General features: G+C 34.7%; 1 protein-coding gene across 3 annotated transcripts in view; it reads left to right on the top strand.

Annotated features, from left to right (window-relative positions):
* Positions 1-17,195, top strand: part of Sec15 (exocyst complex component Sec15) — a 499,079-nt gene that overhangs the window by 101,916 nt on the left and 379,968 nt on the right. The window lies entirely within an intron of this gene.

Here is a 17,195-nt window from a genome sequence, read left to right as displayed (position 1 = left end):
CAGAACCGGTTTTCCAGAATTCTGAAGAAATATGATTTAGTTACTACTTTTTATGCCTATCAATAAACTCTCAACTTGTTTCCCCTCTTCAAAAGATAAATGCTCACTGATGTCTTCTCTGGGTGTATACCAAGTTCCTTGTGACTGCTGTCTATCCTACTTTGGACAAACTAAATACTCAATAGAAAAGAGAATACAAGAACATCAATCATATATTTACTACAGGAAATCTGATAAATCTGGATTGGCTCAACATGTAATAGACACAGACCACAATATTCTTTGGTCTGAAACATGCTTACTACATTGCTGTCGACACAAATTTTAACGTTTATTTAAGGAGCATGCTGCAGATTTGCTTCGCCTCCCAAACTTGAATCGGAATAACTGCCTATCTTTATCAAAAATATGGGAAAGTCTGATTAGAATGATTCATCATTAAGTTTTTTTTGTTTTGTTTTTTATTTAACTTGCTATAGAACCATGAATGGTATTTTATGAAGTCATAAGGTTTTGAGAAACAAACGAGATGCTGTATCTATCGGGCAATCTATAGAGTGACACTATAAATTATTATTTTTATTATTTTATTTTTTTTTAGAGTTATGATTAATCTTTTCCTAAATTATAACATTGCATTGCTGGAAATATAACATCATGCAGCTCATTCTATTTCAAATAAATCCATTGTTTGCATTCTACCTTGTAATCAACTGTCATCGACACCGAAGATGGTCTGTAAGTTTTAGACAGAAATATATGGCCTTATAATCAAATAAATATTGCCTTTGTTTTGTGTTTTCATGTAAATAATTCATATAACTATGGCACAAGTTCCTCTAAAAAAAAAAGAAAAAAATAGCATTTATAAGAAATTCTTAACTATAAAATAATACTTTATCCACCCACATTATAAATGCACTATAGGTTCACAAATAAACCTTTTGTCGGTGGGAGCACATAAATGAAATTAGTCGTCCTAACATATAAACAAAGCGAAGAAATTTCATTGGCATAATTCAATTTTCACAATTACTAACTTATCTTTTTTTTAATTTTAGTCTCCAATGTGGTCTATGCTTTGGTCTCCTGGGTGTTCTTCATGTAACTTATTTTTGCTCTCCTTAGTCTCCATCCTGTTTCAGTGACCATATATCACATTAAAATACCTTTTGCTTATGTATTCCTGAATGTCAATCATGTCATTTTTCTCTTCTAATGTCATCATTGAATTCCTGATATGTATCCTCAAGGAGTTGGGGGTAACATATTAGGGCTACAGGGTACTATGAGATCAATACATTATCAAATGTATGTTTTTGCTAGCTGTATCAGTTTTCTTCCACCTTACTTTGTCAAGGCTTCAGTATTGTTAGGTTTTATATTTCAGTCTTCAAAGGCACTTCTGACTGCATTCTTCTACCTAGATTCTTGTGGGTTAATTCTTTTTCCTGTCATTTTGGCATCAGACACTTGTTTTGTTAACAATTCCTCTATTTAAAGTAACTATTTTAGCTCAGATTAAGCTCTACTCCAACATTCTTGAATGTGGATGCTGTCAAGTTCTTTGCTAATATTTTTATTGTTCATATGATTCTGCCGTTGTAATTGTTACCATCTGTTCACTCTACTGATTTTTCTCAGATTTCTCATATCTGTGGTATCTGTTCTGATGAGCTCTATTTCTAATTCAACTCTAAGATCTATAAAAGTTGAAATTAGTTTTGAAGATAGTCATATATATTGCTTGTTTAGTGTTTTGGCTAATTTCATTCTTATTTCATATATATTTATGCAATGTTGGCTCTTCACCACACCAGCTTTGCTTATTGTATTATAATAGAATAAGCATTAATTCTGTAGTTTAACAGAAAACAAATCACTTTAAATGATTGAACAAAGGTTATATAGAACTTGGATTCCAAAACTGAGAAATAAGCTAGAAATGATAAACATATAGAGAAAAAATAATGGAAATGGAAACATACAAAGGCAGAGAAATAGGTGCAAATCCTTTACCAAATTTAGATAAGGTAGAATAGAACCACCAATCATAGAAGAAGAAGAGTTATGGAAATCTTCAAATTAATGAAGAATAATGAAGCCCCGAGAAACATGGTATGTTAGCAGAACACAAAATATCATTACAGTTTTAGGTTCACAATTTTATGAAGTCATATTGGTACAGCCAAATGAACAGAAAGACATCAGAGCAAGATTTTCTGCATTATTATATCCACACTATTATCTGAATAATAGAAAAACTAAATGAATATTATCTTGAGATATCAGAACTCAACAGCCAGTATAAAGATAGAACATCAGAACTCTCCTTTCTCTGTGTGAGCATGAGAGAAGAGTGAGGCAAGGAGATCTAATACCACCCAGACGTTTTCTGCTACATTAGAAGTTTATGTATTATGAGAAAACTATGGATTTAGCATCAGTGCATGAAATCTCATTTACGTTTTGCAGATGATATTGTAATTCCTCTTTCAGCAGTTATTCACTTTACATAAGAAAGCAAGGATATGTGCTGGATTCATTTAACAATATACATAATCTGCATAAGGTAAGGGGCTGCGTTTAATATCTCCAGTTTTGATATTAGGCATAATGCCACTTTTTTACGTAACGTGAACCATATAAATGATGAATAATAGCGAAGATAGTCTGCACTTGTATCTCGCATCTGATTTGACATCAAACCCTCTTCCTATGCCTCCTTCAATTCGAACTGCTGACTACCAACTTAAATATAAACTGTATATATTGCTTGGTACAGTGTATCCCATTTATGCTATGTAATTGTAATATTTTGAACAACTTTTTTCTTGGAATCTGGTCATATGCCCTTTCCAGTTCTACAAAACTTAAATACATATCCTTCTTATATTCCCACAGTTTCTCAACTGTTTGTCTTAAAGTGAAATTCTGATCTTCACAACCTCTGTTTTGGCCTGAATCCAACATGCTTTTCTCTAAGTTTCTTTTCCACAATTTTTCTTAGCTTCTTCTAAAGTATGCTTGCATAAATCTTATCTATGATACCTAATAAGCAAATTCCTCTGTAATTTGCGTATTCAGTTTTGTTTTATTTTTTATAGATGGGTACTCTGAGAGCTCTACTCCAATTCATCTGCAATCCTTCTGATCATGTCTTCTGAATTATGCAGTCTAGCTGCTGTAAAACTTGTATACCTCCATATTTCAGCATTTCTTGTTGATTATCATCTATTCTAGCTGCCTTCCCTCATTCCAGGTTTGTTTCCTTTTACTACTTGAAGCATTAATATCTTCTTGATTACATTCCTCTATTTTCTACTACTGTTCTGTCATTGCTTTTTTTCATTCAACAGCTTCATCAGACATCTAGAATAGCTTTATCTTCAGTTTTTCTATCATATTTATCATCTCCGATTCATTTTAAAGTACTCTTTCCTCAGTTTCTAAGTTTTTTTTTTTATTTTCAGTAACTAACTCCCAAAATATTTTGGCTAATATAGAAGTAAACTAAAGAAAACTTTAGTTTTCTTCTATATTCTTATCAAAGTCTTCCCATGACTTTTGTTTAGCTGCATTTACATAATTACATTGTTTTCTTGCATTTTCTCTCTATTCTCTCAGAGCACATGCTGATTTTCTTGCTAGAAAGAACTTCCAGTATGTTTGGTATTTTCCAGAACTGCTTCTTTAATTTGCTGAGTCAACCATGAAGTTTTGATTTTTCCTTTCCTTGTGAACACCCTTCACACACACTTCCCTGCCTGAATTAGTCAATGTTTTCATCAGTGTTTGTCATTGAGTCACCAAGGTTGTTTGATTCTTGTCTTGAAAAGCTTTTTGTATGTATATTTGAGTCTATAGTTCACCTCTGAAAGCAGCTCGACTTTAAGTTAAGAAGTTAATGGATATTCCAAGAAAATCATTGACAAATTCCTTCTTAATCCTACTAGACATCACTCAGAAGAAACAAATAGATTCAAAGGCAATATATCTATTCCTTACATAAGTACTGTTTCACACAAATTAGCAAAAGATCTAAGAAAATACAATATCAGAACCTTGTTCACTCCACTTCCAAAGATCCATTCCTTAATTTGCCACCCAAAACCTTGTCATCATCAACTCAAATACCCTGGTGTATATAAAATATTATGTGACTGCGATATTCCTTATTTCGGGCAGACAGACAAATCTGTCGAAATGTGTATGGAAGAACATATGAGAGACATTACTTACAAGAGACAGCGAGCGAGTACATTATCAAGTCAAATCCTTTTCTTGGCTAATCCTAATGATGATAACCAAAGTCACAAAGTCTGCTGGGAAAAATCTACTAACATCTTCCGTTGCAGTGACGAAATAGAGAGAAAAATTGTGGAATCTAGAGAAATCATCTTCAATCCTGTTCATCTAAATAACAACTTAAGCTACAACCTCCCAGATAGTCATTCAGCTGTAATCATGTACTGGCGTTCACGTGATGCAGCAAACATGCACTCTCCCAACAATGCAACAAACGAAAGAACAGCTTCAAATACAACAACATTTTCATGCTAATTATGTATAAAGGACTGTCTATGTTGTTCATAGTCTTTTAACCCTCAATGTTTAGTGTTTTTTCTTTTATAATGTCACCTGAAGAAGGCTGTTACAGGCCGAAACTAGTAGTGTGTTTATATTAAAACCTTTTTACTTAAATCTCGGTTCTAGTCATTTAATTCTTCATAAAAATATGTATGTTAACCGAGTCAGTGATATTCTGTCACTCACACACACACACACACACACACACACACACACAGTTATACCCTGAAGTTACACGGTAGGTGGGACCAACAAAAAGCACGTAAGTCGAATTCACATAACTCGGGGTATAATTTTGCATGTAATTTATATATACAAACATACAAAATATTAGTTAATTGGGACCAAAGGTTTACAAAAACACCTATATTTTTTAAGAAATATCAAAGTTATTTTTGATGTCCAATGGTTTCATAAAATCTAATAGATTTGTCTGACAGCATAATGTCTTTTTCTTGTCATGCAAAATTTCTTCATAGCAAGCTAATGATTTTTTTATTCTTTGCCTTGTGGCTACAATTCGTTCCTCATTAGAATCTATGTCCTCCAAAATCTGCAATACCTTTCTATTATGATTGTTCTTACTGTGGATTCCTGTAAATCGAACTTCTTTGCTAGCTCACAAATTTTCATTCTGTCTTCAAAATCCTTAATAATGTTCAGTTTTGTTTTCAAAGTCAATGTTTTTCTTTTCTTGCTAGCCGTAAAAGAAATCGGACTTGCTTCTTTTGGACGACATTATTATTTTTTATGTGATAAAATTTTTATCAAGAACATAACATTAAACAATCGCAACGTTTGTAGACTATAAAAATCGTGTATGAATGGAGACCTTGCGGGAACACATCAGTGCTTGTTCACAGCATGTGCGACATTGGTGAATGCGGCCAGTGTCAGAAAGATACGACTAGTGGTAAAGCGGGACAGGAATACGTACATATAAGAAACTGCGTAACTCTGTTCACGTAAGTCAGGGTATGACTGTGTGTGTGTGTGTGTGTGTATATATATATATATATATTTTTTTTTTTTTTTTTTTTTTTTTTTTTTTTTTTTTACACACTTTTCTTTTTAATATTAACATTCAGTTTTATGTGCTCAAAACAAAATGGTGATTACTTCTTCTTTCTCTGTATATACTCTTGTGTCCTGAACCAGCTTTGAGGTACTGTTATCCACACTAACATAGTCAGTGGGAGTTTTTTCATTATGTCCTCTTTATAAAGGAACTTTGAATTAACTGTTTTAAAATATGTATGCAAACTGTCTTGCTTGTAGAAATTAAAGATGAAAACTTTAACATATGTGGAAATAATTTTAATTGATAAAAAATTTTTGCCTAAGTATCAAAGGCATCCTCAGTACATTAATAATGGAACACGAAATAAAATGCAGCGAAAGAATTATTTTAAAAAGTGCCACTGAAGTGCAAATAAGACACCAGGTGGTTCACAAATTCCTAATTTAAAAAAAAAAAAATATATATATATTTTTTTTTTTTAAATTAGGCTAATAAAGGCTAAAACAACAGTCAGAGACCTAAAATCTGGAAGGATGGATCTATCTCCATGAGAACAAAGTTGAGGATTTTGGATGCAGTTGTTTTTCCAACAGGGACTTATGGAACTGTGACTTGGAATCTAAAGAAGTCAGATAAGAAACGGACATCTGCTTTCGAGATGTGGTGTTAGAGAAGGCTGTTGAGGTTATCATATACTGAAAGATGTACAAATGAATGGATATACAAATAAATGGGTGTTAGAAAAGATCAGTAGAACTTTAAGGCTCCTTAACGATATTGACAGAAGAAAGTTAAAGTATTTTGGACACACAGAAAGGATGAAAGGGGTAGAATCAATGAGATGGATGGTGTGTGTGTGTGTGGAGTGACTGATCTTCAGAGAGTTGAGGCCGCCAGAAAAGCAAACAACAGGACTACATGGCAAAGCCTGGTATGGCACATCACTGAGCATTGGAATGACCATACTGCATCTGTAGATGCCCAGTGAATATCGAGAGAGAGAGAGATTGCTGCAGATCTCCCAAAATATCCAAAGTATGACAAGCCACAAGAGTAAGGGATCGAAATACATGGAAAGCTGAGTAGAGGAAGCTTGTCTTTAGGAAAGGAAGGTAGTAATCTTCCTGACAGGATGAAAGGACACCGTAATGTTGAGAATGTTTAGAAAGTTCTTTAATATATGGAAGAGGAATTTGAGAGACTGGCAACTTAAAGCTGTTAAAAGCTTTATTTAATAAGACTCATGAAAACCATTTTATAAAAAGGCAGATTTCATATAATTCAATTCTTATATAAAGTCTTATATGGAACTTATGTGCCACTAGGACATTATATTAATAAGGTCTTAATGGTTCTGACTTTTGACTGGGATGATGATGATAAGTAGCATGGATATAATGATTAGCATCTGTTTCTTGTTAAAAATCGAAAATGAAAACCACCCTCCAGCTGATGAAGAATCAGTATATCTACAAATGCTACTTGATTTGTATTTGCCCTGCTGTAAGGTAATTGAATTTTAGGATGAATCATAATTATTTTAGAGAAAAATTGTTTCAAATCTGATGGATAACCATTCCATATCATGAAAATATCAACATATCTGTATCATACCTCAGGCAAGAAAATAACAAGAATGCATGACAAAGTCAAAACTTTTGGTAATGTCCAGAGGAAAAAAAAATCTTGTTTTATTAAATTAATAGAATCGGTTATTGTAATGTTTACGAAAAAATACTGTATCACGACTAAACATAATGTTGTTATCATCATTACACCCTCCATGGATTCAACAGACATACCATGGGAAGTTCATTCAACTGATGTATATCATACTGAATCTTAAAATATCACTGTACGAGGGTGGTCTGAAAAGTTCTTGGCCTCGACCATAGACGGCAACACTCTTGGCAAGATTTTGTTTTTTCTAAGTTGGTACATCTGTCATAAGCATCCATGTGAAATTACAAGTCATTCTGTCAAGTAGTTTGTTTTATATATCTGTCGGAAGCAAAAGTGTTGTCTGTATCCCTTGAAATGGATAAAATTGAGTATTGTGCGATGTTATAAAATTCTTTGTAAAAGAAGATTTAACAGCAAAATAAATTCATTCAAAGTTTATAAAAGTTCATGGGCACTCTTCTCCTTCGTTTTCAACAATTAAGAAATGGGTTGCCGAGTTTAAACTTTGTCATACCAGCCTTGAAGATGATCCAAGTGAAGGATGTCCAAAAAGTGTAACAACACCAGAAATCATTGATCATGTGCACGATATAGTATTGGATAACTGGCGAGTCAAAGTGCGTGAAATTGTGGAGACTATAGGCATTTCAAAAGAACATGGGATATATTTTGCATGAAGAATTGCAAATGAAAAAGCTTTGCTCAAGATGGGTGCCATGCTTTGCTCACAGCAGATCAAAAATGCACTTGCATGAAAATTTCTGAACAGTGCTTTTAGTGTTTTGACAAGTATAAAACTGATTTTCTATGTCGATTTATTACTATGGCTGAGACTTGGATTCACCATTACACACCAGAACCAGAATCCAAACAGCAGTCAAAACAGTGGACAGAAGCCAGCTGTTCAGTGCCAAAGAAGACAAAGTCGGTTCCATCAGCAGGAAAGGTCATGGCATTGGTGTTTTGTGATGCTAAAGGCATTTTGTTTATTAATTATCTTGAAAAGGATAAAACAATAACTGGGGAATATTATTCCAGTCTTTTAACCAGTTAGACGAAAAAATTCATGAGAAAAGACCGTTTGCAGAAGCAAAAAAAAAAAATCATCTTTCATCAGGACAATGCACCTGCCCACAAAAGTGTTTTGGCAATGGAAAAATTAAGGGATCTGCACTATGAATTGTTGGAACATCCACCCTATTCCCAGATTTGGCTCCCTCTGACTTCTATCTCTTCCCAAAACTAAAACTCTTGCTCGATGGTCAGCATTTTTCTTTGAATCAAGAGGTGATTGCAGCTGTAGAGGGGTATTTTGCAGATCTTACTGAGAACCACTACAGAGATGGGATAATGGTGTTGGAGCATCGCTGGAATAAATGTATTAGTCTTAAGGGAGATTATGTTGAAAAATAAAAATTTCGAAATTATAAATTTTTTTTTTCCTCATTGTTAGGCCGAGAACTTTTCAGACCACCCTCATATATGATTCTCCCTTATCCAACACACTCACTACCTTATTATAAAATGTAACTAAATTGCTAAAAGAAAGCTTACGCTTTACATATCCATGCTGACCATCATAAAGAATCCTCTATCCATTAATCCAATCCATATTCTCCTCCTAATGAATTTTTCTAGCACCATGGCTACAGTTATATTGGCTGGGCTACAGTTGAAAACTTCTCTCCTAGAACCAAGCTTGTGGAATATACTATTTTGCATTTAATTCGTTAAGAACTTTTTTTCACTGCAAGACTTTCATTAAATAATCAGGTCAAGGGCATAGCTAACTATTTTGCAAATTCCTTAAAATTTTAGCAATATGTCATTCATTCCTACAGTCTTATTACCATCTAACCCAATCACAACCTGATACACCTCTGATTCTTTCACTTCCTATTCTAATAATTGTCTCCTTTCTACATACTGCACAGCAGGGTTTCCCAAATTGTGTTCCGTGGAAAGTGAATAAGTGTTTTGTGATGTCAGTGACCAAGCCATGTATTTTTAAACATGGAAGTAATTCGGGAAAGGGAAGATCCACTGTTTATGCCGGTCATAAAAATTGCGTGCATGCTGATTACTACAATGGGCGGCGTATCCTCTGTTCTCAAAACTGAACAAAATAACATCTGTGTTACAACTGTCAGTGACCAAGCCACATATTTTTAAACATTGAAATATTCATGAATTATCGTTAATTTTCACAATCAATCTTTCATTTGGTAAAGGGAATATCGCTATTTATGACCGGTCATAAAAATTGCCTGCAATCCGATTACAACAGTGGGCGGCATATCCTCTCTTCTCAAAACCGAACAAAATAACATCTGTGTTGCAAATGTTAGTGACCAATCAGCAAGGAAGTATATAAAGAAAATTTTTCCACTGAAATTGAAGATCAAAGTTGTCTGTATTTGGTTCTCAAATCTAGTAATACTGAATACTTTCTTCACAAGTTCGTATTGTAGGGTGAAAGTGCTTGTTTCGAAACCATAGTGCTGTGATTTTTTTAAAAGTAATAGGCCTACAGATTTAAATTTTAATATGAATAAGAGACAAGGGACTTTGTTTAATTTTGGTATTAAGAAATCTCTTATTGAATGTTTGTGATGCAACAGATAGTGATTCATCCACCGCCAGCCTACAAAGCAATCTCTAGGATGTACAAAATGAGGGGAAAACTACCAGCACACAGGAGAAAAAGTCTGCATTCACTCGCAAGTACTTATAATATTATAAATTTTTGGTGATCAGAATGGGATATGTCAATGAAAATCAGCACAAATTAATTTAATGATGTTGGCCTGAGGAAACTACAATATGCTACAAGATTTCCTTAGTCCAGTGATTGATAATTGATTTAATCGTAATTTTATATTTATCAACATGTCACATTGTATACATAAGTGCACTAATACTCTTTATCATTATGCCCTAATTAATTAATAATACATTACGAAATAACCTTGATGTTCCCTGAAAATTTCAGGATTTGTGAAGTGTTCCATCATAGGAAAAATCTGGGAAACGGTGCTGCACAGAATCATTTAATCATTTACACCTGTATGATATATACTGATGCAGTGCTCATTCAATAATTTCATTGTATCCTTTGTAATGGTCACTCTGCTACCATGTCTATCCATCAGTATAGCGTGCCATAATTCTTCCTCTTCTTGCCATAGTGTCGGAAGTATTCCCTTGAATTATCCTTAGCCTGACTAGCCAATCTCTTCTCATATTGCATATTTTCTTTCTTACCCATGCTTATCACTTTCCTCTCTGCACTTTATACTCCTCATGAATCTGATTGTCTTGTACCTCCTCCATAACATTTTCTTTTCAAGAGCTTGTTTGATTTTGCTGTTCTCCTACTCTATTTATTTGCTTAACTCTTGGTATACATTGCTTGTATCAGATACCACCTCATGAATTTGCATGCACTGTTATCTTTTTTGCACAGCTCATCAACCCAATGTGTTGATGCTAATTGACTACAGAGCTTCCCATAACCATCCACCATATAATTCCATATATATATCCTTTTTGGCAGCACCCTCTTCTTGTTTCTCTACTTCCCAAATAAGTAGTACCTCTTGATCACTTCACCCAGCCAGCAGCAGAGTTAATACCCCTTTTAATGTCTGAAGAGGTCTGTGCAGCTAGCCTAGTGGCTGTGCGCTTCGCAACCATACTCCTGGGGAAGGAGTGTCCTAGGTTCGATTCCCGTTGGTGATGTGAGGAGCTGAAGGATCTTCCTCAGCCATAGCCAAGTTAGCTGTGTCTTCGGCGTGGACAGTAGGGTTTTCCCCTATTTATTCTGGGGTTTTTCATCCCGCAAAGCAGGCAAACCGGCCTTGAGGACTCAACACTACAGGACATAGAATACATCGGGACATAGGGCTTGACCACCTTATCCTGTGAACGGCTTGAGGTCCGATGATTAATAAACCCTCGACACTGCAAGGTAAAAGAGGGTAAAAAGGAAGATGAAATGAGATGTCTGAAGAGCAGCTTGAACCACAAATCTTTGGTTTAATATCCAAAAGGTTCTTGATTTGAGAAGCAGATTTTTAAGTAAAGGAAGATAATAACTTAGACAAGTATTTAGAAGAGATTGAAATAAATCAAGATGTCAGACAGGGATGTAGCTTATCTCCAGATGAAATTATGCATAAAGCAAGAAAATCAGTTTTGACTAGTCTATTGAGTTGGAGGGTAGATTTGTCTTGTGGATGAAATAAAAACTCCGGCAAGCTTTTGTTCTTAACCATCCCTCCCCAGAATTGGATGAAAACATGAAAAAGTGAAATTTTTTTAAAAATTACATATCTGAGCAATAAATAAAATAAATATAAATAAAATTGCATTTTTGCATGCTTTCATCCAATTCTGGGGAGGGATCGTTAAGAGCAAAAGTTTGTCTGAATTTATATTTCATCCACAAACAAATACTCTATCCTCCCCCTCCAATTCAACAGACTAGTCAGAACTTTGATTTTCTTGCTGTTTGCATAACCTCATATTCTGCAGTCCATCTACCCCAACAGTAACATAATTTAATCTTTTATTTACTTTAATGTATGAGCGCTGTTAGCTGAGTAGCTGTGCACTTTGCAACCATATGCCTGGGGAAGAAATGTCCTAGATTCTATTCCCATCGGTGACGCGAGGAGCTGAAGGATCTTCCTCAGCCATAGCCAAGTTGGCCGGTCTTGGGCGTGGACAGTAGGGTTTTTCCCCTAGTTTATCTGGGGTTTTTCATCCTGCAAAGCAGGCAAACTGGCCTTGAGAACTCAACACTATGAACATAGGATACACCAGGGCGTAGGGCTGACCACCTTATCCTGTGAATGGTTTGAGGTCCAATGATTAATAAACCCGTGACACTGCAAGGTAAAAGAGGGAAATAGGAAGATGAGATGATGATGATGATAAGATGACATGAAGTAAATTAAAAGTGCCTGGCGGTGTTGATATTTTTTTATTTGACATATTGTAGTATTGTATTTCAGAATATAAAATGGAAAATGAATCCTTAATATGATTCATCTTTCAGGAGTTTTTTCTAGCATCTCATTATGTTGGCTATTATAAAGCATGTAAAATATGGCATTGCACTAGAGGTGCAAAGTGTAGCATAGTTTTTGTGGTCCCAGAATGCTACACTAACTTTCATTTATTGTCAGATGGCCAATGTAAGTTAAATGTTAGTCACACTTGACTATAAATTGTAATGCGAGATTCAAATATGGCGAAACCAATATCAGTGGTGTGCGACATTCTTTCTGGTTGAGAATTTGGACCATTCCAAAATGGCATTACCAATCTGGATTTTGCAGTCATTGCTTTGGGCATCTGAAATTCAAGGCAAACACTGATGATTTCACATAGAACTATTTATGGTATCATCTACAATCATTTGCTGCATTACAGAAAAGATGAGATCATTGTGGATATCAAGAAACTTCATTGAGAACCAAATTGTATATATATGGACCAAATGGGGATTGGAGATCTTTCAGTATTCTCATTTTACTTTTGAACTAGCTCTCAGGATTCTTACTGTTCAGTAAGGACAGTAAGAACCCTGACTAAGAACCTTCACCAGTAATGATGAGGTAAAATTAGTTATCTACTAATGCAAGTCTTTGACACATGGCACAATGGCATTATTTGCCTAAAGCTAGTAAATAATGCTATATGGTAGATGTGGCTGACTTTCTGAGTGGGATAATGTCTGCTTTCTTCTCAACAGGCTGTAGGTTTGAATTTCATTGCTTGGTGTGTGAGACCATAATACTTATTGGAGGCCTTATTAGTGACCTAAAAAGAAAGTATCTTGTTTGATTTCTAAAACAGAGGGCACTAGATTATATCTATTATATAATGTAGCCTACCCATAATACTGATTTGATACTAATTAAAAAATTATATACATAATACAAATTCAAGGTGTAATAAAGTAATGTACCAAGTTTGGAAGTTATGTTAAAACTAGTATATAATTCATCTATCATTTGTTTATTCTGAAATGTTCATGATGCAGTATGTCAAATTAATTAAAAAAAAAAATATTGGCAAAGACTTCTCATTTTGTTAACACACAAATCCAGCTGACTATCACTCCACTTGCTTATTTGTTATCTTCACATTCATTGTAACTTTGTATAGATGAATAATTGGTCATTGTTATTGAGGATGCCAGTATCGTTTGTTTGGTTCTTATAACAGTGCCACACCATGGGATAATCTCCTTTTTTTTTTTAATTATTTTATTTTTATTTTTTATATCTGATCCACACACAAGGCTACAAGATCTAGTATATTAGTGCCATCTAGCTAAGAGGAATAGAAGAAAGGAGGAATCTGCTCACATTTTGCTTGAAAAGCTAAGGATTGTAATCTTAGGGGAAGGCAGAGTTGGGGAAAACAGTTCCAAAGAACAGAAGTAGATGGAATGAAAGAGGAGGCAGTGAAGTTGGTTTAGTGAGTTTAAAGATGGACTTTGAAAATGTATTGTTTAGCAGTTGCTCTTGTTTTAATGATTTTGGAAGAGAGTGGAGGAATAAAAATGCCAATTCAGCAGAGCATTCTCCATGAAAGTATATGTAGAAGGCAGAAACTGAACCCCTTTGAGAGAGGATTGAAGTGGATATATGAGAGAAGGGATTATTAATTAGCTAGATTTGCCCTCTTCTGGATAGAATCAAGCAAATCTTAGAGAAGATTTTGGTGCACCACTTCAAATATGGGAACAATATTCCATGGTTGGGCAGATTTGGTATATTTAAATCAATATTTTAAATAACTCTTTCTATTAATTTTATTAAAGGCTTTTTCATAATCATTGAAGGCCACAGCGTATCCTGTGGTGGATACGCTGGAAGAAGGCCACTCTATTACACTGCGATAAGTGCCAGTATGAAAGACTATTCCTCATGTCTGCCTCGGCTCTGAAAAACTTTTCAAACTTCAAGAAATTTGGATGCATGAAACTGCCCCAGATTTGGGAAGCATACATTTTAAGATTGTCAGCCCATTGGCCAAGACAATCCAATTTAGACTGCTAGGAGGCACTGTTTAAGACTCTAGGTCAGTCTTCTGTTGCCTGTATTCAGCCTAATTTGCTCAGTGTTAGTGCCTGTGTGCCCATATCATTGTTTTTTGTGCTATGTTGCCATCATCCCTGATGATGGCACTGTAACATTGCTGAAATATAGAAAGGTTATAATTAAAGTTTTTTTATAAATAATATTCTAGTATACTTCCTAAAAAAATTAAAACCAATACTATCGTTATTTTATTTTATTTATTTTTAATGTGAATCCTGCCACAAAACATCACAAATCACTTGTACATAGTACTGTTAATAGTCTATAGGTATAACTGGAAATCCAGCTCTAAAGACCAAATATGTACTTTTTTTTTCCAAGCTGCTTCTAGTCTCTTCTGGATAGCCTTCAATGAAAACAACAGTCCATGTAAGCTAATGGGAAATCAAGTTAAGTATAAGTTTATATTGCAGTTGTGCAATATAAAGTGAGAAAAGTGACCAAATGTCAAGTGTTGGTCACTTTTCTCAAGTTCATTCCTCACTAAAATTTCACATAAATTATATTGTACATGTATGTTCACACAGTGGTTAATATGTATTGCAAAGTCCATTTTTGTGCCATGAGAAATAAATTTTATTTTGTATAGTTAATACAATCTTGCACCACAACCATTTACAAGATGTTTTTGTAAACAAATGTCAGTTGAGGAATGGAAGACTTAGAAAGAACATATGGATTAAGTTATAAAATTCGAGGAATTTAAAATTGGTGATGATGATGAAGTTGCCATTGTAGCAGCACTAGGATAAGATGGGCTGCTTACACTACAAAGCAAAATTATGCAATTGTTACCAGTGATGAAAACAGAAAAAGATGTGCAAAATGTACAGTTACTAAAGAATGTTAATAAACAACTATTATATTTTGGAAGTTTATTTATTTATTTTTTTTTGCACTTGGTTAGACTATAATAAATTTAGTTTCATCCTTTATCCAAGTGTAAGCAAACAAAGTTTGTGCCTGAAGTATCTGAGGCAACTCGTGGTAAAGGTGGACCAAGCTCTCATCACTCCTTGTCTCAGTATCTCCCGTAACGCAAAACACATCTCCTTGTGGACATGTATAATGCTATGCATTAAGGGAAGGGCCACTACCCAGACTAGTTTCGACCTTTATTGAGATCTCGTCAGTGGGAGCCAGACCCAGAAGTGGTGATATTAAGGCAGAAGCAATGGAGAAGTCATATTTACCTATACGAGTTGCCAAAAGGTGTACCCAAGTGCAAAAATAAAAAAATAAAAAAAAAAGCTTTCAACATCTTTCTCTAAATCCAGAGTAACTTAATAATGTGGTGGTACGCCTTTTGGCAACTTGTATAGGTAAATATGACTTCTCCATTGCTTCTGCCTTAGTATCACCACTTCTGGATCTGGCTCCCACTGACGAGACCTCAATAAAGGTCGAAACCGGTCTGGGTAGTGGCCCTTCCCTTAATGCATAGCATTATACATGTCTGCAAGGAGATGTGCTTTGCATTATGGAAGATACTGAGACGAGGAGTGATGAGAGCTTGGTCCACCTTTACCATGAGTTGCCACAGTCCTGAAGGTGCAAACTTTGTTTGCTTACACTTAGATAAAGGATTAAACTACATTTATTATAAACTATTATATTTGTTAAGTATGCTGCAATTAAGAATGTATGTAAGATAAAATTGTATAAATGCAAATTTGATTTTTTTTTTTTTTCAAATTAACTTAATTTATCAAAAAATTAATTGGCGTCATGTTTCTTTGGTTTTTGTGGTACTGAAGTCATTATACTTGACATGACATTGAATTATGATTGCTCTTATCTAGAGTAGAATATATTCGGTTGACATCAATATGTTAGCATGTTGGTTAATATGGTACATGTTAGCACTATATTAGTTTGCAGTACTACAGAAACCAGTTTCATTGGTAGGTGGCATTTAGCTTGTTTGGCACCTTTCAAGCAGTGTGCCTCCATTGTGAATACTGCACTTCTCATTGATTGTTCATTGTCCACAATGGTTATGGTGTACACAGAAAGGTGCCAAACAAACAGAACTATAATGTGTCAGTGAAAAGGAACACAAAAGGTAAGTAACTTGCAAGAGTTTAGCATACCATTATCCAGAATGCTGTAGATGGAAAGAGGATTGCTAGTCTGTTGTACATCAGTGGAATCCCTCCCACCCCACATGCATGAATGGTTTTTGCTGTCCAAGCTAAAAAAAGCACTATCAGGATACTCTTGGGGTCAGAAATAATTCATACTGACTAACCTATGAGCTACTAACAGTACATTAGCCATGTTGGTCAGTATACAATAGTGCTCTGCTACTGCTATGAGCTTATTGCCATTTTTAACCATAACATGCTATATCATCAAGTTTATAATGCAAGGAATTGGTTCATGAAACATATGGAAAAACATTATCCATCTTCAATGGTGGAAAATTAACATGATTTTAACCCAAACAACTGAGATTGAGTTGGAATATGCTATGAGACATATAGCCACTACTTTTCTATTTGGGATATGTAGGATGCTTTGTAGATATGATGACTGCAGATCCATATCATTAGGCATCCTGTTGATTGAATGTTGCAGAAGGTAAGGTACAGATCATTATCCATGAAAAGCAGACCAGCTTGTTAGGTAAATGGGTATAATTCGTAATGATTCCTGTGTGTGTGTGTGTGTGTGTGTGTGTGTCGGAAAACTTGTCACTGCCAAGTAACTTGGCTTTTAGGAAAATGAGAGAATGTTTAATCCTATCTGCATTGTCTATAAATTTTGAATCCCATCCTAGA

Source organism: Typopeltis vanoorti, chromosome 4 (genome assembly GCF_054136105.1).
Source record: "Typopeltis vanoorti isolate ZY-2024b chromosome 4, IOZ_Tvanoo_1.0, whole genome shotgun sequence".
Lineage (NCBI taxonomy): Eukaryota > Metazoa > Arthropoda > Arachnida > Uropygi > Thelyphonidae > Typopeltis > Typopeltis vanoorti.
Note: the sequence above shows the minus strand (reverse complement) of the source record. Positions and strands in the feature narration are given on the sequence as shown.